Consider the following 27,739-nt stretch of genomic DNA (forward strand, 5'->3'; position numbering starts at 1 on the left):
GATGTGCAGGGTAGCGCAGCAGCAGCTACTTTTCCGCATGTCCTCAAGCCTACCGCCAGAGCTTCAATTCTAGTTGTGGATATCTTTTGGATACAGTATTTTGAGTATGGATTGAAGACAAAGTGGCAGAGAGGGTGCTCCCCACATTTCGCAATTTCACTTATGTGCTCAGGGGCCCGGAAAGTAACCCCTGCGAAGGTGGGGGGGGACGCTTGTATTGCCTTAAAAAGCATTTTTATGTAACGCATCTAAATCAGGGTTGGGGAACCTGTGGTCATCCAGATGTTGCTAGACTACAACTCCCCAAATCCCCAACAATTGGCTATACAACATCTGGAGTTCAATAGCATTTGTCAGGGACACGCTCAGCAGAGAGGAATCTCCAGAGGAAGAGGAATCGGCTGATTAGAGCAGAGGTGGGCCAGCAGGAGGCGGGGGAGGACGTGGTGTAAATCTGGCCTTGGGAGGGGTCAGAAGCCAGTTGAGTCAACTGACTCTGACGGTGAAGGATGAGTTGTGGGAGCTTGGACTGCTGTAAGCCTATTATTGAGAAATAAACCTCAGCTACTTAAACTGCCAGCGTTCGTGTCTTGTGTGGGAGAAGCGCTAAACCTGACATCATCTGGGCATACGCAAGTTCCCCATCCCAGCTCTGAAGTAAGAGCTGGTTTTCTTAAAATGTATTATATTACAAAGAACTATAGACAACTGCTTTTCAAAATGCGTGCTTAATATAACGTGTTTTGAGACAGAATAGAAAGATGCTAGGGAAAGTCAACTAAAAAGACAAAGGTAGTAAATTATTTTAATCTTGCTATTTTAGATATTTAGAAGGGTTTGTTTGTTTGTTTTAAAAGAAACCACATAGATTATTTTAGCTCATATTTTAAGAAGAAACAAGATATTTGGAATAGAATTGGTGTTTCTGAACAATTTTTAATTATCGATGGCAATACATTTTTTTCTGAAAATATAAACTTTCATTTTGAAAAACCTTTATATATGAGGCAATTATGTAAATTTAGTAAAACAAACAATTATTCAGGATAATTATTAACTCACCAATTGAAAAGAAACAGGTTTTAAAAGTGCGAAACCTTGGCTGAATCATGACTTGCTTCTCTTTATCTCTCTCTTGCGAAACATGACATATTTGACTATGTAAGTCTGTTTTTAAGCATAATCAACATGGGCTGTAATAGAAAGTATCAAATAAATATCACATATTCCATTGTGGATTTTAAAGTTTGATATATCCCATACTGATATATACTTTTAGATGAAGTCATAGCTTACACATACTTAAAAAAAATAAATATTTTCTTCATATTAAATAATAGTACCATATTTCCACTCCACAGTAAACCAATGCAAATTAGTTTCTTTAAAAACCATTCATTTCCAGCCTTTAACTGCCCCTATAATCATGTAGCTCCCAATTTTGAAACAGTTTATATAATTATATGAGTTTTACACCATGCCCTGAAGGTTACCACGTATGTACATTTATACATCCATATCCATACAAATTTGTGCTCTGGAACTAATCTACACATCATAATTAACACAGAAAATCCAGGCATTTTCTCTCTAATTCTTTAGGAAAGAATTAGGAGTCTATGTGCTGTCATAAGGTCACTAGCAGTAAAGACTTCATTACCCTGAAGAAATGCACTATGGAAAATGTGCTGGTCTGTTATGAATTTGAAACATAATTTTATTATAGATATTTGCCAGTCAAAATGGTGAACACAATAATTTGTATTAAAAAACTCCCTTGGAAATGTATTTCTTGGCTACTGATGAATACCTACTAATAGTTGTGTTTGGTAGGCATAGTAAAATATTATAGTGATCCTATACCCATTGACCTCTTGGTAAACTTCATTGAACTCAATGGGACTTATTTCTGAGTACGAATGGGATGTACTGTTATATATCACAACCATATACATTTTTTTTCATATTATGGGGTGTATGAGGTGTTGGGGTGGAGTGGTAGCTCTGATACATGCTGCTCCTTCTCAGGTTGTTTGTCCATCTTTAGTCCCTACCCTGCACTCGCCTCTCACTGGTGGTTCCTAGAACAGAGTGGTTCAACACATGGTCCGAGGGCCACATGTAGCCCTCAAGGCCTTTTTGGGTGTCCCCTGGCAACATTTAATTTAATGCCTCCCTCAGCCTTTATACTGTCTTCCCAAAGCCTGGTAAGGGAGGCGTTTTACTTCCCAGAGTCTTCCCGCCTCCTTCCCAAAGCCTAGTTAGCATTTTCCCAGCTTTGGGGAGGAGGTGGATGGGCTCTAGGAACCTGCCAGAGGAAAGGGGAGGGGCAAACGGAAATATGGGTGAGCTCTGAGCATCAGTGCATTGAATGCAATTCTACGTCATGGAGTTTGATATTTATTGTTTTGATGTTTTCCATAGTGCAGGTAATTTTTTTGGTATTGTTTTGCATATTATTATTTTTTGCTTTCACTTTGTAAACCCCTTTGTGAGCTTTTGTGATGCAAAGTAGTATATTATTATTTGTATTAGTGACTTACTAAATCACTTTCTTTTTTTTAAAATTTTTATTTAAGAAAGATACACACTTTACATCATTATTCAAATATATACACACGAAAAAGAATTCCGTCCTAGAAAAGAATAACAAAAAAAGAAAGGAAAGAGGAAAAACAGAAAATAAGAAAGAAAAAAGAAACATACAATAATACAGATAACAAAACTTCCGTCCGACTCGGTTTTGGAGTTACATAATCATACATTAATTCTGCAGTATTGCTAAAACATTATACATCGATGATTTTAATTATCGTCTATTGATAAATTATTTATTCCCTGGCTACTCTCAAAATAAATTAGATATTTATTCCATTCTTCTTTAAGTTTAACTGTGTTATTTTGTCTTATTTTTTGGGTTAGTCTCGCTAGTTCAATATATTGGTATAGCCTCATTTGCCACTCTCCGATCGTGGGTAAATCAGGGGTTTTCCATTTTTGTGCGATTTGGATCCTCGCCGCTGCCACTGTGTCAAGGTGACACAGAAGATAATTAAAAACAGTTCAAAACACAAAAGCAACAAATACACTTAAAACAAACTGAAACCTTAACAAATATGTGTGTGTGTGTGTGTGTGTGTGTTTATCGCCACATATTGCGCAAAAGAATGTTATAGCTATACTAATACCACAGAACTAAATTGCTCATCATTGTGATGCTCCACCTAGTCACGTGGCAAAAATATTAGTTGTTCCCACACTTGATAATGTATATCTTATATGAATATGCACCTGATATCTGTAGCTGCAATTCTCAATCTACTCATTGTGTGATTCATTTGATTTCAGCAGGGATACTGTACTTGTGTGTAATAATTTCAGAACTGTGGTTGCTGGAGTCCAAGAGATGTTGTTGTTGAGGCATGATTGCTAAATTATAATTAGTAGTACAGTTTAGGAGGGCCTGCAGTTCAGCAGTTTATTCACCTTTGATTTATACATCAGCCAATCCACTTATCTATCATCTTCTGAGTGCTTTTGAATAAGAAAAAAAACATTTAATGGCATCAAAGATCCCCCATTTGCTAAATAAAAGTTTCCTTCCATACTGTCCACTTGCTTGCTTAATGCAAACACTAAAGTATTCAGAAGTAATGTTAGTTAGATGAGGAACGGACTTCCACATCTGCAATAGGAAGCCTCGACCTCATCCACAGGAACCCTTCAATTTCAGTGGGGGAGAGTTAAGCACATCTTTAATTTTCCCACTGAAATATGTGAGATATAGATTATCCTGAATGTCTGGATTGAGTCTGGATTTGTTCTTGAGTTGACCCCTCTGCGTTGTGTATGGCTACCCAAGCGAACTGAGCCAAAATGAAGCTACATCTAAAAGTCGGTCCTTTTAGGGGTGGATCAAAGCTCAGTGGTAGAGCACATAAATGCTTGCAGAAGGCGCCTGTTAAGTTGTGGGTGAACATATCAGACGACACAGTGATTCTTCAAACAGCTCTTGTTTATTCACAGGCCAGGACAGAACTGAACTGAACTGAAGGGCTCGGTCAGCCTGCTTATATAGAGCTCCAGAACAACGTAACTGTTGCAACTTTCTAGAACTATCCAATCACTGAACGTCACTTTCGATCCTTCATTTGCATAACTATCTACAGTATCCCCCTGCTGGCCCAGGGTGAGAACTTCAGTACATAACAGTGCCAGTCCCACTCCACGGTATCTCCAGGTAAAATGGAGCTGGTAGCAGATTGTGGGAAAGGCTCTGGAGACTACAAGGCTCTGAAGGAGCAGGGAAACACAAAGCAGACAATAGTGGATCAGATGGGGAAGCGGGGAGTCTGATCTGGTGTAAAGCGGCCTCTTCCTCTCCTGTCTCCAAACTAGTTTGAGGTTTGGGTGAAGGAGGGACATGATAGAACATTTCCCCTCATCTAAATTTATTTAAACCACTATGCAATCATCTGGGAGAAAAATGTTCCTGTCACAGGCAATCACATCTTCTAAATTATTGAGGTTAGTGTTGTGGCATCTTTAACTGGAACAACTTTCAGTGTGTAGCTTGGCTCCTTCGCAGAACTCATTCTCAGCTATTTGCTCTACAAGAGCCTTCCTGCAATGCTTTCGCTCTCTGCTTAGGCCACATTGTGGACTAGAAGGATTTTCTAGTCTACTCTTAAAGCAGCAGGTTAGATTAGACAGCCTTTTGATTCTTTTCAGCTGGTTCCATGATGCACAGTTCCTTTTATTGAGATTCATAGTCCACCCTAGTCTAATAGCAAAGGGCAGTGACACCAACCAGACTTAAAGCAGATACTGAGCTGATTTTTACTTTCTTCAAGAGTCTCTATGGGTGGGAGATAATAAAAATGACTGTCCTTACAGCAGGGAGGGGGAATCTGCAGCTCTCCAAATGTTGTTAGACTACAGTTCCTATCATCCCTGACCATTGGCTGTGCTGTCTGGGGCTGGTGGGAGGTGGAGTCCAACAATATCCAGAGGGTTAGAACATTCCCCATCCCCGCCTTGCAGGGTTTTTGGAAGGATTATAACTAGTTAATGCATGAGATGCCCTCAAAGCATTAGTTGAAGAGCAGTAATATCCCTTTGTTGGTAATGCTGGGGGGGTTTTTTAGTCCTAACATTTGAGAAACGTTTTTTTTTAAGACACTAGCTTATTGGTGTTGACCCATTTATGATTTTACCATTTGTGGGGGGGAAATGTCCATTTGGGTCTATACCACAACAGAAATACTATGTGGTATTGCATTCTCTATAGGCACAATCTTGCAAACTACCAATTACTGTGGACTCAGTTGAGCAAATTAGTTATCTCGGTAACTCCATTAGGGTGTTTGTGTTCTCTTACAGCTCTGCTGATTCAGCAAGAGTGCTCAGACTCAGCTGCTTCTAGGATTGAGGTTTATAATCCACCATCGAGGGAAGGGTGGGGGCGTGCACACACAACCTTGCAAGGCAAGTACAGAATGTGCTTTAGAAAACAACCACATTCATGCACAGGTAACTTTTAAGAGTGCTAAATAAGCTGTACATCTTTTAAGACATATAATAAACAAAAAATAACCATTTAAGTGGGGAGGAAAGTTCTAGTAATGCATCAAAACCATTTTTCCCCTGTACAAATTGTTCTCTGTATTAATATCATATCTCTTATATTGTCTAGAGAAGTTCAGAGGAATCTCTGTTCCCACCCACTCCCAACTGTCTAGGTAAAAGTTCGCACTGATATTGGTATTGGGAGAGTTCTGAAATGGCCTTGAAAGGAAGGTCATATTGTGTTTTAATAGCTGTCTGAAGATAAGTTCAGACAATAGGAGAAGCAAAGAGGCAGCTGTATTTGTGGTCCAGACCCTGGGTTAACCTCAACAGGCTGCGCTTTGGGGTTGAGGTAGGGAGTCTAGTCAGATCTGAATCCAGCAATTAACAAAAGCTAGAGTTCACCCCACCCCACCCCCCGCTTGCACTGCACTAATGGACAACTAGAGCAAGCCTCCTCAGGCTAGCATAGTTGCATTTATATTTGAACGGCAAAAGCTGTTTAGACCTCAGGCACAATCCTGCAGATCAGATCTGTACACATAATTGGAACTTCCTTCTTGCTATTTAGAACCAGGAAAAAACTGAGTCCCAAGCACTAGGAGAACTGTACCTAAAATATCCGGTTCACAGTGGGCTCTGATTTGTGGCCTTTGCCTACGCCAAGTGCCTGTTTGAGGCATGCCTGATTGACAACCCACAAACACTTGTGTGCCCTGCAAACGTCTGGAAGACTCATTTGGTTTGGAGTTGCCTTGCTGTCAATTATGCTTGCCTGGAGTGGGACAAATTTCCTTGCTTTAGTTAACTATGGTTTTAAAAGGCGTGTGTGCATAGGTACCGGTAGATCATAGGAACACAGGAAGCTGCTGTGAGTCAGACCAGCACAGTACTGCCCACACTGAATTGCAGTGTCTGTCCAAGATTTCAGTCTGGGGGTTTCTCTAAGACCTATGTGGAGAAGCCGATGATTGGACTGGGATCTTTTGTGTGCATAGCAGCTAATCTGCCATGGAGTTCAAGCCCCGCTGCCTTGCTTTCCCTCAAAATTTTGTCTGCTGCCACTGGCTCAAGAGGTGAGGTTTCAAAGTGGTAGACTATATTTTATTCCCTGCTTCATCCCTGAAGTAGCCCGCAATAATATCTGTTAACATTTTAAAATAATAAAAAGAGACAACCACATATACCAGTTGCTGAGGCTCAAAGATGGGGACAGTGCTTTTGCACTCAGGTCCTGTTCACAGGATTCCCATAGGTTGACCACTGTAAGAATAAGTTGCTGGAGTAGTGCAGGGGTGGCCTGTCCTGTCTTGCCACCTGAGGTGAAACAGGATGGTGCTGCCCTGTACATGTGCCTTCTGTTGCTCACCTCCCAGGTTCCCTTGCTACCCCTGCTGAAGCCTGGCTTGCCAGGGTCACACGGCTGAGGCTTTGGGGTCCTGGCAAATCATATTGGGATCTTGCCGGAACCCAAAAGCTGCTGCAGCTGCTTCTCCAGACTTTTCTGGCAGCAGCAGGAAGGTGCACCTGTGCCGCCGTACATTGGATTCCATCGCCTGATGCAACTGCCTCAATCTGCTTCCTGGATGGGACGGCCCTAAGCAGATGGCTTTTGTTCTAATCAGCAGAGCTCTTCTTGTGTTCTTAATTTCTATTTATGAAAGATTGACACCACCTTTCTGTAGGCCTCCATTTTTGGCTCATGGCCAAATGCCCATCCCCTCACCTTTACAATCACAGGGCAACTGATCAACTAGCACAGCCAAGTTCATTCTGGAAGCAAGGGGGAGCAGGCTCCTAGCAGCTGCTCCTCTGCCTTATGACTGGGGCAAGCTAATCTTGCTGGGATTTTGAATTAGTTTCTCCACGGTGGGAAAATAATCCTCTTTTCAAAAGATACCTATAAACAATGGTGATCATGATGAATGAATATTTACAATCCTATCGGTTGTGTTTCTTTACTCCCCTTTGATTTTGGCTGCAAAATCAGATAGCAGAAGGGTGTGGGTGCAGCAGGAACAGTAAACAAAGCCATGATAGTGCAGCAAGCTGCAATGTAGATGCATAACATGGAGACAAACAAACCACTGATTTGGATGCCTCTGAAGATACCATCACCCAGCTTGGTGTGCCATTGCCCAATTGGCTCAGTTTTTAAAGTGCACCAACATGGCTGCCTCTGAAGATATCATTGCCCAATTTGACATGACCGTTCCTGAGATTGAGGAGCAGGTTTTGGTCTATGCTTGGGAATGTTTGCAGGTGGCAGCCAGTGTGGCCTGAACCACACTGAGCCAGGACACACTGGAGACAGCAATGCGGGAGGGGAGCATGAACCGACATGACTGGTCAGTTCATTAAGTATTTCTGTTGTTTTACTTGATCCGGGGTGGTGGTGTGCAGAATGAGGAGGCTAAGCTGGTCTGGCACAGCAGCCAGGCATGTACAGCAGCACTGCAGTACCTCCCGCAAATTGGGCCAGGTTAGAAACCCAAGTGAGAGGGACTGTGCAGAGCCCTAAAGCCAACAAATTATGTTATCCATTCATACATGTGTGTGTGAACAACAACACTTTATTACGGTCGTAGACCAGCATAAGGAGGGAGGGGTACAATCATTTAAAATCTTTTTTAAAAAAACACTTTTAAAAAAACTAAAAGGAGTTAAAACAGAAAATATATAATAGTCCAAAAAAAGTCTAAAAGAAGTGTTAGGAACATCAGACAAGAGTGAAAGAGCACAAAAGGCTAGTATATATAAGACCACAGCTATCAGTCTACAGAGCACTCCAATACGAGTGTATTTTAACCAAATTTTACATGGTGGTTCCTGAGATCAAGGAGCAGGTTTTTCTCTGTTTCAATACAGTTAGATGCCATTTTGAACCAAGATGGTGGGCTGAATCTTTCAAAAGTGTACTGATTTCAAAACTGATTTCTAGGTTTCTTAGAATTCCCGTTAATTTATGCTTTGATTATACAGAGGGAAGAGAAATATTTAAATCTGCACAGCAAAATACAGCAGTGCAAAATGTCCTATTAGTTTATGAGTGTTTATTCAAAATTCTAAGATCTCACTTAATAAAGGCACTATATAAGACAGTTAAGGAATAATTATTGGATCTGCTCCAGTCAAAATTGAGACATTTTAAGTCCAATTTATTTCAGTGGTTTCATTGCATATATGCTTAACTTTCATCAATTTATTTTGTTGGAAAAAGAGTTCAGCTCATGATTAACCCTTCTATGAGTTTAACTCCCTTCTACTGGAATCAATGGGACTTAAAAGTGCTTAACTGTGACTGGATCTAGTTCTAAGTATATTGTTGCTCCTGAAAATATCATGTGACTATATGAGAATTTGTATTCCACAAATTGTTCCCTCTTAATGGGCATTCTTCCTTTCTTGACTGCTTGTCTTTTGCTTGAATGGTCCTGATGAGACCATGTAGAAAGCACCTCTTGTTCTTTCGCATGTATCAGGTACGGCCTGTCCAATTGCTTCAGTGGAATGTTAATAGATGCCAGCATCAGAGCAGGTGTAGTGAAACAGCAGTGAAAGAGTCTATTCAAAGGGGATTTTGGGTTTTTAAAGTTTCATTTGTGCACCCTGCCTCATAGATGCAGTATGGTTTAGATAGGTTGCTCACAATCATAGTATCTATCTGTTCCAGGTTGTATGTGAAAGATCCACAAGATGGAGTGAGGTGCCTTTCAGATACCTCCAAACTCCAACCCTTACAGGCAGTCCAGTAGGAGGATATAGTCCATGGTATCAAAAACCACTGTGTTAGCAGCATCCAGGTATCAAAGCTGTTGGAATCTGTCTGTGGTGAACCACTAAAACATAAGAAGAGTCTGGTGGATCAGGCCGTGGCCCCTCCTGTTGCCACAGTGGTCAACCAGTTGAAGGTGGAAAGGATGTGAGCAGGAATTGAGTGCAACAGCAGTCTCCCCTCCTGTGGGTTTCAGCAATTGGTGTTCAGAATCATACTGGCCCCCGATAGTGGCAGTAGAACATAGCCATCAGGGTTAGTAGAACAGGCGGTGGCTGTCCTCACTTGGAAAAGGCCTTTTTTAGTGAAGACCCTTCTGAACTGATTCCACACACCCAGGCTGAATCTTTCTAAGAAAGGAGGAGTATAAGGGGCTTCCTTTTTCTGGATGAGCTTTGCTTGAGCAACAAGGTCTTCTTTAGGTCTGGTGTGTTACTCCATCCTAGCATGTTCTTTATGCTATCTGGTTTGTTCTCCACTCCTGATTTTTCATTTCATTCTGATTTGTTGCTTGTTCCTTAGTCCTAGCTCTTGGTTTGTTCTTCCTATGTGGCAGGGATGGTGAACCTGTGGCCTTCTAGATGTTATTGGACTCCAAGTACCATCAGACCCAACAACTATGTCCAGTGGAAAGGGATGGTTGGAGTTGTAGTCGAGGGGTATTTGGGGGTATTCAACCTATGTTGAATATTGGATTATAAGGCGTGTGTGTGTAATTCTGTATTTATTATTCATTCATTTATTACTCTTATATACCACTTTCCTCCAAGGAGCTCAAGGTGGTGGTTATGGTGGTTCTTCTCCCCGTTTTCTCCTCAGAACAACCCTGGGAGGCAGGTTAGATTGAGAGACGGCAACTGTCCCAAGGTCACCCAGGGAGCTTGATGGCTCAGTGGGGATTTGAACCCTGGTCTTCCAGGTCCTAGTCCAATGCTCTAAGCATTACACCACACTAACTTTGTTAGCTAATGTGCACATAGATCATCCTATATAAAAATATTTAAGCAATCGTTAGAAGAAAATTTAATAAACATAAGGATCCATTCTTTTTGGAACATGTCATTGTTTACAAACTTTACAAATAAAATTTATACTTGGGTTTGATAGATACTGTACTACTTTCAGAAAGCTAAGACTGAAGATTTAGAAATGAAATCACAGCCCCTTTCTCCCTGTTGAAGTTCTATTTCTTGTTCCTCAAGCTGCACTTTTCTTAATGAGGTAAAGCAAGATTATGGAGATCATTTTTAATGAGAATTCAGGAACATTACTGGGTTAGCTGAGAAGTATGAAAATACTTAACCTCAGTTCCATGGGCTGCCCTTTATTAACATTTTCCTGTTACAGACATTCATATAATTGCATTTTCCAGAAGTCCCATCTCAACTGTTTGGTCCATATATTTGGTGTTGCCCAAAAAATACAAAACAACCATGGAATACAAATCAATTTCAATCATCATTTCTTCTGACTACAAGATTCTGCAGAATGTGTCCTTGTCATTTCTGAGGAAAGGGCTTTGATGAGCTAAAATATCGAAACATTTATTGACATCGCTGTAAAGACCTTGGAGTTGGAGAAGAAAAAGTTAAGACAACAGCAGTAATTGGCGGCAGCAATTTGGAGGCAAAGTGAAACAAAATGGTAGTTTGAGAGGGAGGATGGACCAAATGTTGGAAGCTGTGGCACAGTTGGTTGCAATTGGGCAATGGTGGGGAACTGCCCATTTGGCTGCTGCCCATTTGGATTGATAAGCTGAAATGCAGGGAGCCCAGCAGTAGGTAAAGGCATAGCCAATGACAGGAGGGCCAACTAATTCTACTTTTGTTCCCATTGTCTTTCTTTATGAGTTCTATGAAGGCAACATTGAGACTAAGGAAGAGTAACTTGACAGGCAGTGCTGTCCCTTGCCCCTGGACATTGTAAATAAGAAGGCAGACAGTTTGGGGCAGACTGAGGGCAGTGCCCAAGTGGGTGGGGAATCTGTGTCTCTCCAGATGTTGGATTCAAACCATTTGGTTCCATTTCATTTACTACATTGTCATAACAATGCAAGGACAGGATGGAAATAATACTGATATTTCTTCCCCCTGGCTCCTGATCTCATTTTGCCTGTTCCCGCCATCCTTATCCACCAGGCAGTTTGTTAATCAAAGGAACTCAGCACAAAAATTGATTCTTCTGTATTCTCAGCTGTTCTTCACAAACTTCCTTATTCCCAGGGCAGGAAAAGACAACATGTCTTCTTTAGCCTTTTTTATGATCTGGCAGGTTTTCCACAGCTTTTAATAATCCCTTTCTCTAAACACTTTACAGCTGATTGCTACAGCTGTCGTCCTCAGACTTGTGGAGCCTGATGACCCCAGATGTGTAGCACCATTCCTGTTCTGTGCCACTTTCCCCTTCCTTCACAGTTTATGGCTAGTATTCAAAGTCCTATGCAGCAACCCAACTGGGCGGTGGAGCTTCTATTCCTTCTAATTGCCACCGCTGCCCAACAACCTGTGTCCAAAATGATAAGGGAGGGTATTCAGGAGTCAACTCTCTGATTCAGTGTTAGCAGCTGTGGTCAGAAAACTCATCCTCACAAGCCTTTGTTGTTAAATGTTTCTATCAAATATGGCCAAATCCACTTGATAAGATAGATTTCATAGATTAATATTCCTCAGCACAAGAAGCCATATATCAGTTATGAGCTGAGTGTTGCGAGACGTGAGAACTATTTATCAAAAGGTGTTAATGTTAGTGTAATTGTTTTATTACTGCTTCAAGCATTGGTAGATAACCTCATCAGCTTCAAGATATATTATGGTCCAGAATAAAATTCATCAGTTAGGTTGCTTCTGTACATTTTGATAGGAAAAGTGCAGAACAGCTCTAAATTCCCTTGTGATAACTTGATTACATTCTAGTCTATTAATAATTGTGCAAAGCTAGGCTCTTAAGTATCTATTTAAGCACTCAAATAAATGCTCCTTCTTCAATGCTGTTGTTGAGCTTCAGCTAGTTCTTAGTCACATTCTTTTACTCCTTTAAAGGAATTGGTCTGATAGCTGAAGATCGACATCTCTATTTATGCATCTAATTTTGAGGTCATATTCATTTAAAGGAATAACACTTTGCAAACCGTGCCAACAAATAGATTTCAGAATGGTAATCTCCAACGACTGGCTCCTGTTTCCGAAAGAGCTGACAGTCTGGCTAGAGTGGAGAAATGAACAAATGCTGAGGAGGGGACATGAAAAATTATCTGAGGGAAAAAGCTTTACAAAACAAGTATTTTCTGTCAGAAGTACATCCATTGTGCTGGAGTTACATAGATTCAGTTCCTCTTCCTTTGTTCCAAAAATCAGCAAAATATATGAAATTAGGTTGCAGTGATTCTCTTGATCTGTTATTTTTTTCCCCTTTGCCAAGAATAAAATACCGAACAAAAGAACTTGTAAACAGTATTCTACACTGATCACAGTGTACGAATTACCATCCATTAGCATATTCTTTGCTAATATTTTTTCCTGCTATGCATATCATGCTACAGGAAAGAGCTTTGCTATCTGGGTATAAATCCTACACTTCATGGGGAAGATCTATCCATGGACTGATAATATAATTATGTGTTTCTTCCTTTCCATATAGCCAGACTGAAAGCAGGTCTAAAAGTGGTTATTGTTTCTTCTTCTTCTCCTTCTCCTTCTCCTTCTCCTCCTCCTCCTCCTCCTCCTCCTCCTTCTTCTTCCAACTAAGAAAAATAGATAATTTTGAATTCACACATCAGAGCATAACTATAAAGACCATGGGGGCTAGCCTTGATATTCCACCAAGGCATCTTTATCTAGGACTGGGATACTGCACAGGGATATCTGCTCTTTCTGAAAATATAAAATTATCAGCAAAGGAATATACTCTATATACTTAAAGTTACATCAAGTTACACCATAGGATTAAAGGCCTATATAAGTTAATATAGAGAATTTTCCTTTTAAAGAAGGTGTGATAGCAACACTTGACACCTTAATATTTTCCTCCCTGCTTTCACCCAAGTTAGTGGCCTTCAAACTATATTCTGCTGAGTCCCGTGGCCACTGGAATTTATCAGTGGGGTGGTTAAATAAAGAAAGCAAGTGTGCCAATATTGCCACCAATCTTCCCTTACAGTGTGAAGTTTCAGGGGAGTGTTGAGTACATTTTAGGGTGCATTCTCAGATTACATAGAGCCACAATGAGTTTCAGAACACCTGAACAGTAAACGAAGTGTGGATTCTACCAGTGGTTTCATAATTATTTGTAATGTCCAGGGGATACATAGTAGATAGTTTGAGGTTCCTTTAAAACAAATTGACATCGAAAGCCTGGGTATCACTAGTCTAAGTACCAAACCTAGACTAGGGATTATGGAAGTTGTTACCCAAAACATCTTGAGGGTACCACATTAACAACCACTGCTGTAAACGATTGACTTGCCATATTAGCTGAAGCCATTGTTGGAAGTTATGTAAACATGAAAGCTTCCTAGTAGTTAATTCAACTCTTATTTATTTCTCTTTTAGCACACAGTTTAATAACCACTGTCAACCCTGCTACATCAATAAATGAAGGTAGGTTTTACAAATAAGCAAGAATAAAGAAGACCAATCTAGGAATGAAAGTATTATTGAGGAAAGGCACAAAAATCTAAGCCATCCTGCCTGCTGTTCACTTTGTGTTTCTGTTTATTTGTGCCTTATTGCTTTATTTGAAATTAATTAGACATTTTCCCTAAGTATCGCAGCAAAACCTGCTATCATAACCACATTATCTGGATGCTGAAAAGTAAAGAGAGTCATCATTCAAGCCCTTAACAAATGAATCCAAAACTGGATCTTTCACAAGTAGGTTTGCTACCAAGGCTCAGGCAGGGGGTGACTTAATATGCTCCCCAAAGTCCATGATGTTATCCTTGTCCAGGAAGATATTTGTGCCCAGACTTTCTTGAATCAAAGCAAAGCCTGCCATTCCTTGACTGCAAGCCTGCTGTTACAGCTTTTCTCCCCTCCCCTTCCCAGTTCCTGGCAAAGAGATATCTGGCTCAACTACATGCCAGATTGATGCTCTTTGCGACAGATCCCTTAATAATATTCAGGTCTCCTAGGCCCGGAACAGAAAAGCTCAGCAACAGCAGAGATTTCTATCTCCAGTATTTTGCTGATATATGAGAACACTGTTATTTCTCTCCCTCCCCCACTTTCCCAATGAACGCACTCACAAAAAAACATTCACACACCCAAGCCCTCAGGCCCTACGATAAGATTATTTCTGCCTTTACACAGGACAAGCAACAAAGTGATTTATTTTTAGTTTTATCAAATTTACAGTCAGTGAGAGAAAGTTTACACTTGGGGCTAAATTACATCAGTGCAATATCTTTTAATACATGTATTCAGATGCTATACATGTCTATAGTGGGGTCTCCGTGACAACTGGAGCTACTTCTCCAGGGTCAGCATACAGTGGTACCTCGGGTTAAGAACTTAATTTGTTCTGGAGGTCCATTCTTAACCTGAAACTGTTCTTAACCTGAAGCACCACTTTAGCTAATGGGGCCTCCCGCTGCCGCCGAGCTGCCGCTGCACAATTTCTGTTCTCATCCTGAAGCAAAGTTCTTAACCTGAGGTAATATTTCTAGGTTAGCGGAGTCTGTAACCTGAAGCGTATGTAACCCGAGGTACCACTGTATTGTGTAAAACCGGCTTTTGGTTTTGAATTTGGGTATCATGGGCACAATTCATAAAAGAAGTTCACAGGAATATGCTGCAAAGCCCTTAAAATTCTCCTTGCTAGCTGAAGGCCTAGAAGAAGAGAACAACATAGCACAACAATGGGAATGTCAGTGGGACAAAGTTGACTAACCACTTCTCACTTCATATACAAACAATGTTTGCACAGGAAGGATTGCCTGCCCCATTGCCTAATGTTCCACTGTATGGGCCAAAAACACAGCAAGCTTTTTTTACAATTTTTTTTGGGGGGTCTGTATTGCTATTGATTAGTACACTAAAAAGTATGAAGCAACAAAATGCAATCCTTCTCTTCTTCCCACCTATTTGCACAAGTTGCACCACAGTTTAACTCCACCACAGCACCCCGTATAAAAGTCAAATTCTGCCCACTATTTAGTCTTTATGGAATCTAGAATAATATCTGAGAACCTATGAAATCCAAACAAATTCTGTACCACAACAGCTTTTTTTTATTTGTGATGGTTCATATTCTGAAGTTCCCCTTCTAGTGCAAACTGAAGTCCCCCTTCTGGTGCAAACACGTGCTTTGAGTGGAACGTCATGCAATTTAAAATATTCATTGTGAGTGTTTGCCACAACCATATAGAGAAGTGACATTGCATGATCATGAGTGCCTTGAGATCCCGCAAAAGCTCTGGCCGCAGCTTTTACTAGCATAAATATAGGCAAGAGAAGATAATGGCAACTTCAGACATATATGAATAAAAGTGGTACCTCAGATTACATACACTTCAGGTTACATACGCTTCAGGTTACAGACTCCGCTAACCCAGAAATAGTGCTTCAGGTTAAGAACTTTGCTTCAGGATGAGAACAGAAATCGCACGCCGGCGGCGCAGCAGCAGGAGGAGGCCCCATTAGCTAAAGTGGTGCTTCAGGTTAAGAACAGTTTCAGGTTAAAAACAGACCTCTGGAACGAATTAAGTACTTAACCCGAGGTACCACTGTATTTGTATCCCAAATTCAGAAAGTGTTTCAAGCAATCCTGAGAAGTATTAAATGAGAAGTCTTTTATATTTTTAAATCTTGTAGTTTAACAGTTTTAGCATTCTGTAACTTAGCCTAAAGTACACTTACTTGGGAGTATGCCCTGTTGAACTCAATTGGATTGACTTCTGAGTAGACGTGTCTTGCACTGTTAGTCTGCCATCGTCCTAATGGAATCATCACACCTATGAAAATACCATTTTAGTCATGCTTACTTGCAAATGAGATCTTTGTATAAGTTTTAAGAGCCTCGCCTTTAATTTACTATGCACATTTAGTAATATGTCTAGACAAGACTCCCCCCCCACACACTTAAAGCATATTACTTAAAATATTCTAATTAACATATCCCAGGCCTTAAAATCAAATGTTTTCTAAAGCACAGTGTTTCTTTTCAACCTTCACTGCAGGGCAACAATGCAAAACCTGATTGTTTTATTTACATTTTTTTCCCCTTATGTGGTGCACCTTTAACAGACTGAGCCAGCAAATAATTTCTGAGGGTGTCGGTGGTTTATGTGTTCTTACTAGGTCTGCAGTTCCACAAATCGCAGAAGAACAATGGGTTTTTGTACATCGCATTTTGTGCAATATGTTATACAACACATTTCATATAAATACAGTCATGGACTGGAAAAGCTTACGTCTCATGGAGTCATTATACTTCATAATTTTCAAATTGCTATTGTCTGGTGAATGTCTCATCCTTGCTTTACTAGCCAAGAAAACCACAGCGATTGTAACCTAACAGTGCAATCCTATGCAGGTTTACTCAGAAGTTAGTCCCATAGTATCCAGTCAGACTTATTCCTTAGTAAGTGTGTTCAGGAGTGCAACCTAAAGAAAGACACTTCAACAGTATTGCCCTTAAAGAGTGGAAGTGTTAGTAGTGGCTAATCAATCACTTTAGGCCTATTCAGAAGTTCACACACAGGCACAAACTGTGTTGGGGGACACAGGGCTGGCAGAACGTGAATATATTAAAATAAATGAAAGACACCCAGCCAGCTTCACTGCATATAGCAACAAAACCCCACATTTCCCGACTCTTCTTCTATGCACACATCTTCACTGAGAAATGCCCAAGACCAGGCACCAAGAGGGAACAGGTATCTGTTAATTTCCCCATGCCTCATGCCACTTTTATTCTCATTAATTATTATACAGTGGAACATCGGTTGTCGAACGTAATCTGTTCCGGAAGACTGTTTGACTTCTGAAACTTTCGACAACCGAGGCACAATGGGCGGTTGGCAATTTCAATGGAGAAAATGGAGAAATGCGCCTTGGAAGCCGTTTGACTTCTGAGGCACATTCGAAAATGGAAGCATTCACTTCCAGGTTTATGGCGTTTGGGTTCCGAATAGTTCAGCTTCCAAGACACTCAAAAACCAAGGTTCCACTGTATAATAATAATAATAATATGCCATCCATCTGACTGAGCTGCCCCAGCCACTCTGAGCGGCTCCCGACAAAATATTAGACACAATAAAACTTCAAATATTAAAATTACAACAGTGTTTACAGATTGGTGCTCGGGGATCACCATTTTCTTCGATTCAAGCTGGATGGACAGCAGCCCAATCCTAGCCATGACTGCTTAGAAGTAAATCCTATTGAATTCAATGGACCTTATTCACAGGTAAGTGGGTTTAGAATTGCAGCCTAAATTTATATAGTTTGCAGCTTTTCTGACACAAGGACTTTGTTTCCTTTATGATAGGGTCTATATAGCCTAGCGAATGACAACCAGAGCACTGCTTCTGATTCAGGCTTCTGTATTCTCCCAAGATAGATAAATATAAAATAATAGAAATTCTCAAAGGTACTCTTGATATTGATCTCTCTGGGAATACTCTAGATGTTGTTACTGTACATATTACTTGGATAGCAGATTGACACTTAACTGTACTACAGGAAGGCCTGTCCATTCTATCTCCTCTGCTTACTTATGCCCTTAGGCTACACACATACTGAATGTGCCTGAGACAACAGCCGAAACCAGAACCGTCTCCCTTGCCACTTCTTTTTTGTATGCAGGAGCTTCATTTCTCAGCTGCAAAGAGAATCATGTATCTGAGCATACTAGTGACAGTCTGCTTTAAAAAGGCAAGAAGCTGCTCATTTGACTTCTGTTCGTGGGTGCACTAAATAGCAGATAATGCACACACACACACACACATTATATTATATTTTTATATTATTTTATTTTTAAGCAGTATAAGGGGGAAGGGTGGGTAGCTTAGGGCATTAATCACTTTCATGATAATGGATTTGGTCAGACATTAAACATTTGGAGAGAGAGATTCAGTTGTGCAAAAGGATCTTTGCTAGTACAGTGGGACATCCGGTGGTTCCCAAACTCTCTAGAGAAGATTTTTGCAGGGAATGTGGTGGAGTGGGGAAGAGGAGGATAGACAAGCCCTGTGGCACTAGTGAACATCTGCTGTGACTGCGCTGTATCTCATCCTCATGCCTTTATCCAAGTATAGTAAATTGCGAATGAGTCCCACTGAAAACAACGGGTGGAGTTCAACTTTATATTCTTCCCATCAGTCCATTTGTTGCAAGCATTTCAGCTTGTCAGATGGAATCGTCCCCCCTCTCTTCCTGCTGCATGCTGTTCTGGGGTTTCTCCTGGCTCTAAGGGGCCAATTTCAGTGGGCGCACAGGAGGAGAAGGAGAGTAGGAAAGGGCTGTTCCACAAGTGGAAATCCTTGTGCAGGGCTGCCGCTGACAGGGTGCTATAGGTGAATCCAACACAATGAATGGGACTTAACTATACTAATGGCTCACTTGTTTCATTCATTTCAATGTGCTGCACCCCTACTAGACATACCTCCATTTATTATATTGCATTTTTATTATTTTAGGTGTAGTCAGTGCTTTTTTCTGGGGGGACTCTGGGGTACACACACGCCTAAACATTTTGTGAATTAAGTTTGGACTCATTGAGGGGCAGTACAGTGGTACCTCGGGTTACAGACGCTTCAGGTTACAGACACTTCAGGTTACAGACTCCGCTAACCCAGAAATAATACCTCAGGTTAAGAACTTTGCTTCAGGATGAGAACAGAAATCGCGCAGCGGCAGCGGGAGGCCCCATTAGCTTAAAGTGGTACCTCAGGTTAAGAACAGTTTCAGGTTAAGAATGGACCTCCAGAACGAATTAAGTTCTTAACCTGAGGTACCACTGTATTTCAATATGCGTAGGAAAATGAGAGTAACCCTAAATATTTTTTTTTAAGGGGAAAAAAGCACTGATGTAGTTAAGTGGTGACCATTTTAGGTGTGATAAGTGTCCCAGTCTTCAAATGCAAAGGACACAATCCAATGGAAGTCCCTTGTGTTTAAGACCCATTGAAACATTTAGCTGCACACTAATTCAACTGATAGGATGCTAACATTTGCTACATTGCATCCAGCAGAAGGAAATCCTTGACATCCCCTTTCTTCTCCTCTTCTACATTGTGGTGGTAAACATGAGATTGAAAGCACCTACATCTGTTTTAAATGAACTGGAAGACTTTGCTGCCAACTGAGACACATGGCACCTCCTCATCTTTACATGTTTTCTCTCTGGCTCTTTTCTCAGGATCTCCTGCTTGCTGATAATAGTAACTCCCTTTGTTTATCTATGGGGAATTTTACCTTGCTCTGTTACTACTCTCTTAGATGTTACTGGGTTTTTCAGTAAGGTTTTTTTTTTAGATTTGTGTTTTGTCACATTTTTTATTGTTTTGTTGTGGTTATGCACTGCTTCAGGCACCATTTTCATTGGTAGGGAATGTGGCACATAAATTCAAGAACTGTATCTAAATAAGATAAATAAATGGAAACCTTAAGAGTTGTCCTGTGAAACTGGATGTCAGAATGCATGCAAACTATATATCAGTATAGTACAAATAAATCAAACTAAAGGAGCCCAATGCTTATAGACGGGCATTAGGATAAGTATATCTTAAGAAAGTTCTTATTCAGACTTGGCTTCAGGCAATGAAACGTCATAGATGTAGAACTCTAGTGAGTTAAATTTCTAGGGAGCAAATTAGGCTAAAAACATCTTCTAGAGACAGCTAGAAAGGAATCACACACCACTTGAAAATAAGGCAAGTTATTCAGTAAATGTTTCATTTATTGGTCTTCTTCCATTGCTGTTTAGGGTTAAAAGACACGCTGTCAATAAAAATGGTAAATTTATGGATGGTTTGGTTTTTCAGAGCCTCGGTCCTTGTTACATACATGTATTAAGCTTGATATTGCCTCATGATAGTGTGAGATTACATTTCGATCACTGCCCCTTTCTTTCAGACTAATAATATTTTTGTTGTCTGGTGAAAATTACTAATAAACCTTGGAATTATAGCAGAATATAGGTTCAAAGAATTTAGTGGTCTACATAGGCATGGCTAGTAAAAAGAAGCTTGGCTTTTAAGACGTTAAGTACCAAAAAGGCTGGGATTTGTTTTTTGTTTTAAAAAATTGGATTCCTTTTAATAACGTTCTTACAGAAACACTCCAGTGTTCAAGCTTATAAAAGAAAAACAAACAGAGAAGGCTTTTGATGCACACTCTTGGGAGTATTTATCCATCCACCCCCCAATTCTCAGATTTCACACGAAAATTTTAAAATGCATAAAATGTAGGGAAACATGATTGCAATGTAATTTCTGTTTGCTCTAATAGGGACATAGAAATGCAGACATCCAATTGCAAGCAATCAGGTTTAAACTACTGTAACATGGTTGCAGATAGACACTGTAGCATAGTGGATAAGGTGAGGACTTAGAACTGGGCTGGTATCAGAAGCTCTTCTAGCACCCCTCCTTTTTCTGAAGGAAGGCCTGAGGCCCCAGCAAGGCTTGTTATTTGATGTCCTGCCGCCAGTGTAATCCCACTTCTGAAAATGGTGCCATCTTGAGTGGGCTAAGATGGGAGAACAAGTCCAGTTTCTGGGGAGGGAACAGCATGGATTTTCTTCCTTTCGTTCCCTGATGCTACTGTGAATTCTCCCACTGCCAAGATGCCCGAGGAACCAGTTAACGGGCAATGCAACTTCACCAAGCCAGGCCAAGTGAAGCTGAGAGGCCAGGAGATAGGAACCTAGCCTAAATAATACCCAAATTGGAGGCAGGACAGTCAAACACCAGCAGCTGTTATAAAGACAGTGCTAATGGTGTGAGGGATTGCATTTGCACAGTAGCCAAACCCTTTCCATGTCAATTGTATTGCTCACATGTGCCTGTATGAAAGCATAATAATAATAATAAAAAATTCAGATGAAGGTGACATAAATAAAACAAATCTGTTGAAGGGCCCCCAAAACTGGCTGGTCTAGTCAACAACCAACTGGCTATCTTAATATGAGATTAACTGAAAACATGACATCAGTCTGGCGAACAGAAATTGGAACATTTGGAAATTGGAACAGCAGTATTTGATAGGAACTCTGTTGTATTGGGGTGTGTTTTGATTTGTTCAGTGGCATACCTAAATGGACTTATTTCTGAAAATGTATTACTCATTGATCATATATTTTGAAGATTGGTATCCCCAAGACACATGGCTCATAACTGGAATGCACTCGCTGAAATCCCACTACAGACAATGGGGCTACTCTTGAATGAATGATTCAGACAGCTAAAGAAGTTCTATTGACTTCAGCCACCTTACTTTGGATAAGATGGCTTGAAGTCTAAAGCATACGTTGTCTAATTCAGTGAGGGTATGACCTTAAACTCATTTATGCAAAAGTAGGTTGACAGAAAATATGGCTTATTTCCATGTAAAATAGTAAGTGACTGATCATGGGTTTACAAAACACCTTATAACAAGTTACAGGATCAGCTCAAGGCTCCTTATCTTGCTGAGATAGTTAGCTTGTGTGCATTTTCCCAAGCAGTTCTGCAAAAAGCAAAGGTCAGGTATGCTAGGGGATCCAAAGCAAATTTAGCAGACCATTTTAAGCATACATAAAGAATTCTGGCAGAAATCCCAGTTATCTTGAGGTCAGTGGCAAAACTCCAAGCTATTTCAAAGGAGACAAGATTTACCTGCAATATTACTTTTCATAGGATTTGGAGGGAGCTTAAACTGGTACCATTGTTCAAACGTCCTTGCTTGGCTCCTTCTTATAATACGTACAGTCCAATCTAAATTATAGGTGTAGATGCTTTAATACGAAATACATTTATCTCAGATCAGTTATTATTATCTGCGTAGCCACCTTTCCTGCAAGGAGCTCAGGGACCCAAATATTGAATCCACCTTTTAAGCCTCTCAGTAACTTAGGTAGGTTAGGCTGAGTGGTCAAGGGTCACAGATTGAAATGCTACCCACGTCTACTCAGAAGTAAGTCCTGATGAATTGAGTGTGGCTTACTCCCTAGTAAGTGGGTTAGGATTGCAGCCTAAGTGAGTTTCATGGGTGGACTTGAACCTGAGTCTTCTGGATCCTACTCTAACACTCTCTCCACTAATCCACATTGGGCCCATGTGTTATGAGTAGCTTAAGTTACGGCTTTGCTTTTAGAGACATGTAAGTGGGATCCATTCCTTTTCCAGTTTCTCCTTGTGTGTGTTGAAGTTGAATTAATTATACTTTAAAAAATGTATATTGTTCTAATTAAAGTGATCCATGTGCTTAACATATACATGGGCTCCTGAAAGCCAGTGTGGTGTAGTGGTTAAGAGCGGTAGACTCGTAATCTGGGGAACCGGGTTCGATTCCCCGCTCCTCCACATGCAGCTGCTGGGTGACCTTGGGCCAGTCACACTTCTGTGAAGTCTCTCAGCCCACTCACCTCACAGAGTGTTTGTTGTTGGGGAGGAAGGGAAAGGAGAATGTTAGCCGCTTTGAGACTCCTTCGGGTAGTGATAAAGCGGGATATCAAATCCAAACTCTTCTTCTAAACTGTGGTCCATGGCACAGCAGGGGTCCACAAACTTCATTCAGGTGAGCCGTGGTAAATCTGCATTAAATAATCATATTGATTTTTAATTGCTGTTTTAGTTTCTTGTATTGTATTTTATAGCATCACAGTCTGAATTCTGTGGAGGAGTACAAACTGCAACACAATATTAGAAATAAAAGAAGCCACAAAAATAAAATTAAAACTCATATAGCACCTAGTACAATTGCTACAACAGGACCCTCAGGGCCTTGAGTAATTCTAAAGTGGTCCATGGGGGAAAAGTTTGGAAACCACTGTCTTATGGAAAGTATTCATATCACTTGATTTTTTTTTAGTATTTCATAATACATGGATGAAGCTGTAGGTGGAAGATACTTTTTAAAGTTGCCTTTTATAAAAAAGACTTTTTGAAAAATAGCACTACAGGAAGGAGGTTAGCATAAAACATTTCTCCCTGTCATGAAATTGGAATTGTTTGTATTTTCATAGAATTGTAGAATTGTAGAATTGTAGAGTTGGAAGTGTCCACGAGGGTCATCTAGTCCAACCCCCTGCAGGAATCTTAACATGTGGTCCCCCATCCAATGTGAAACTATACTGGATCCTGCTTAGCTAGCTTTGCAAATGTGCTAGCACTTTTATAGCTCCACCACTTTTAAAATCATTATCTGTATTATGTCGCGTGTAGCTTCAGCTGCAACTTCAAGTGGCAGACTGTGAGTTGCAGAAGTTTACAAAGAACTAAACAAATGCACAAATAAATAAATGAAAAGTGCTAGTATGTTTTTACAGGGAAGAGCATTTAAAAATGGCATTCCTCCAGCAGCAATCTAACAGGTACAGTCCTCCATGAGGACTTTGCCTCTCAGTTGTGCTGCTTGTGTCAGCATTGACACTGCCAGACAGCATTTCAAATTTCAGTAATTGTGATTCCTGTGGGAAAATTAGCCCTTAGTAAGCCTTAACATAGCCCAATAATGCAGGCATCATTAGCGGCTCCATGAGTTACAGATTTGCTGGGTGTATAGTGAGTCCTTTTCAGCCTGACAGCCATGTTCCCTTCTGAGCATGCCACTGGGTTAGAGGCAAAAACGAGGGGTGTGGGTGGGCAAAAGCATTAATGTGTGATGTAACATTCCTTTGTATGGAGGCTCTCTAGATGATGCTCCCTAGATGACGCTCTAGGGAGTCCTCTCTCTCTCCATCCCGGCAGGCAAGACGCATTATTACAGTATATGTGCTGCCAAAGTGAGCACGGCAAGAAGCCTTATCACAGTTGAATAACATAGTCCAGCCAGGCAAAGGACGTGAAAAAGGACCAATGAGAAGGGAAGTCTCAAAGTGGGAGGGGAGAGTCCAGGAGGGCCACGTTTGGCTTATGTTTAGCTCCTGAACCAAAATTTGCTCCTAAGACTTTCTATGTCAGAATTTGTGCAATTAAACAGCATGCTGCATATCAGTTTGTGTCATGCGGGGGTATCTGGGGGCCTGGCACTGTACCTTTGTAAAATCCTTCCCAGAGATAATTGATTGGCACTCTACTTGCTGTCTTTATGGTGCCTGCTGAGTGCTATTTCATTCTCTCGCGTGCTTTTTGTTAATGTTTTTAAATAGCTGTTTTGCTTCTCCCTTTTAGTATGTGTTGTTCAATATTTTATTGTTTTTAAAATTTTGGTTTTATGATCTATTTGAAGATTGTAAGCTGCTTCAAGCATTGCAAGGAAAGCAAGATATAAACGCCTTAAATCAGTTCATTCCTAATCACAGATGCAATGCTTCAATATGCCTATATTTGGGCCTGGAACAGAAGTACCAGCTGATGCAGAAGGCAGAGGCCAGACTGTTGATGGAACTGCCTGGCCAGCAACATGTGACACCATTGTTAATGCAGCTGCCTTGGCTACCCATCTACTACTGAGCTACACAAAGGTGCAACAATCATGCCACCTGGACTTCAGGCTGCTATATTTATTGACTATGAAAGCACTTTGGTGGTCCAGAGAGGGTCACTTCATCAGTTTTAAAAGGCAGCAGTCTAGCATATATAGGAAGAAGTTGTTGAAGTCCATGCCCCAAGCACTTGGGTTTGACATAGCAGCTGCTGGTTAGAATGTGCTTTTCAAATCATATATCACATTGCTCACAAAATGGATTAGTCTGAATTTCCCCTTGAATATTGTATTACTTTGGCTATAGCAAGTTATGCATTTGTTTTCATCTAGGATACAACCTGAGAACTTTGAGCAAACAGGTGTTTCTGATCTTGGTAAGTTTTTGTTTCCTTGTATAAAAAAGTGCTGTAAAACTAAGTGCATTTATCTGGAAGTAAGTCCTACTGAAACCAGTGGCATTTACTTCCAAGTAAATGTGGTTAGATAAGAGTTGTGAAACTGTCAGATATGTAGCAAATATACATAGTTTTATATAATACTAAATATTTGGTTGCTTCTATAAACTTGTCCCCATTGCAGACGTTAATATGTAAGGATTATTTCCTTAGGATTATTTTCAAAATATGTTTACAAAAGTCATTCTTCTCCCACAGTGCTAGCCACAACCACAATGTAAACATGTCTGAAGAATACGGAAAACCATTTCACTTGGTGGAATATATTTTTAAAAAACACATGTGCTGGTCTTTCCCAAGTTTCCTTCTGTCCTGTAGTGACCCTGACATCACAAAATGCTTGTGTATGCTTTTGCTACACTTCCCCTTCTATTAGGTTAAAAAGGTAAAGGGACCCCTGACCTTTAGGTCCAGTCGTGACCGACTCTGGGGTTGTGGCGCTCATCTCGCTTTACTGGCCGAGGGAGCCGGCGTACAGCTTCTGGGTCATGTGGCCAGCATGACTAAGGCGCTTCTGGCGAACCAGAGCAGCACACGGAAATGCTGTTTACCTTCCCGCCAGAGTGGTACCTATTTATCTACTTGCACTTTGACGTGCTTTCGAACTGCTAGGTGGGCAGGAGCTGGGACTGAGCAACGGGAGCTCACCCCATTGTGGAGATTCGAACCACCAACCTTCTGATCAGCAAGTCCTAGGCTCTGTGGTTTAACCCACAGCGCCACCCGCATCCCTCACACCCAATGGGCATAGGTGCATAGTGCAATGTGTGTATATATGCACAGACAATTCTGATCTTTTGTTAGTAACCTTTGGAGAATGCCGTGTGCATTTGGAGATGCTCTTGTGTGATTCTTGTGCGAGCAGGGAAGCTCTTCAATAATTAGCCACAATGATAAAACTTCAGGAGTGTAGAAGCTTGTTAGTCTGTTGTAGTAAAAACAAAAAAGTCCCACGGCAATTGCAGAACTGTAAGGCCTACATGCATTACCATGCCATAGTGGCAGCACGGTTACCACTTCTGTGGAGGATGCTTGAAATATTTGTTGGGGTAGCTCTGCCCCCATCTTCCCTGGGCTACACAAGGCTTAAGTGCCCTGAGGCAAGGCAGAAGCCAGGGTGCCCAGGCCAACTCCTGAAGGGACTATCAATGGCCTGAGAGAATCTTGGAATAGTCCCACTTCCATCTTTCTACATCTTAAGACAAAGAGGAGAAGCCCAGCCTTCAGAGCTAGTACCATCAGCTTCTGAAGTCAGACTGCAGATATTTGTAAATTTTCTTTGTGTTAATAATTGGGAATTGCCTTGGGTGCCTTCACAGAAAGGTAGTCTATAAAGGCAATAGCCAACTAAATAATGTACGGGTGACCACATGGCATTCACAGAGCATATGGGAGACTCTCACACCTCTACCACTGATCCTTGGGGCAGCTTAGAGAGTGAACCTTTCCCAAGCACTTAAGGCAGGCATAGGCAAACTCGGCCCTCCAGATGTTTTGGGACTACAACTCCCATCATCCCTAGCTAGCAGGACCAGTGGTCAGGGATGATGGGAACTGTAGTCTGAAAAACATCTAGAGGGCCAAGTTTGCCTATGCCTGACTTAAGGGAATGAAGGCATCCGCTTTCGGTCAGGATTATGTGCACTCAGAAGCCCTAAATTGAGACCCTTATGTTTAGGATTGAAATGCCATATGAAAAGTGTTTTGTGGGTTGTGTGTCTAGTGCTATCCTGCCCTACTAGCTGTGTAATAACAATGACATTGGTTTGCCACATTCAGACATGGGAGCATGCCCTTTTCAAAGAAACAAGACCATTATACTGATGATGCTATGTCTTCTCAGAGGTAAGTCACACTGGAGTCAATAGGACTTACCACAAAGTACTAATGTGTATAGGGTTGCAGCCCCAGGCAGGTTTTTAGGATTGTGGTGGTTATAATGAATACTTCCTCTTGGGGTTTTTTTGGACACGTCTCTCTGCCCATAATTATGATTTTATGTATGTTGTATTTTTAAAACTCTATCTCACTTTGACAATTCCCATTGAAAAGCAGGTTATAAATTTGTATTCTTCTAAGGTTGATTTCAGTGGGTTAGTCATGTTCATTAACTCCAATGGGTTTGCTCTGAGTAGGACATTTCCTACCAGCTGTTGTAAATACCAATCCCTCCATTTAGCTAGAGCACATGGCTCCATACAGCCAATGAAATATTCAGCATTTGATTATTTTTCTTATATTATCTTGAGGTTAAAAGATATTTAAAAATAAAACAAAACAAAAAGCAACATTGTGAGAAACACTGTCAGTTAAACCCACTTGTTAATATATCAGGTTCATTATACTGATCAGGGGCAATTGACTAGTATGTA

The 27,739-nt window shown here is 40.8% G+C and overlaps 1 long non-coding RNA gene across 1 annotated transcript in view; it reads left to right on the plus strand.

The window, feature by feature from the left end:
• LOC309532446 overlaps nucleotides 1-25,286 on the plus strand; it is a 67,590-nt gene extending 42,304 nt beyond the window's left edge. Inside the window, exons 5-6 of the long non-coding RNA XR_014219857.1 lie at nucleotides 13,898-13,938; nucleotides 25,243-25,286. This is a non-coding gene — a long non-coding RNA (uncharacterized lncRNA). The remainder of the gene's footprint in view (nucleotides 1-13,897; nucleotides 13,939-25,242) is intronic.
• Nucleotides 25,287-27,739: the final 2,453 nt, after the last annotated feature.

This window comes from Podarcis vaucheri, assembly GCF_965113315.1.
Source record: "Podarcis vaucheri genome assembly, chromosome: 5".
Taxonomy (NCBI): domain Eukaryota; kingdom Metazoa; phylum Chordata; class Lepidosauria; order Squamata; family Lacertidae; genus Podarcis; species Podarcis vaucheri.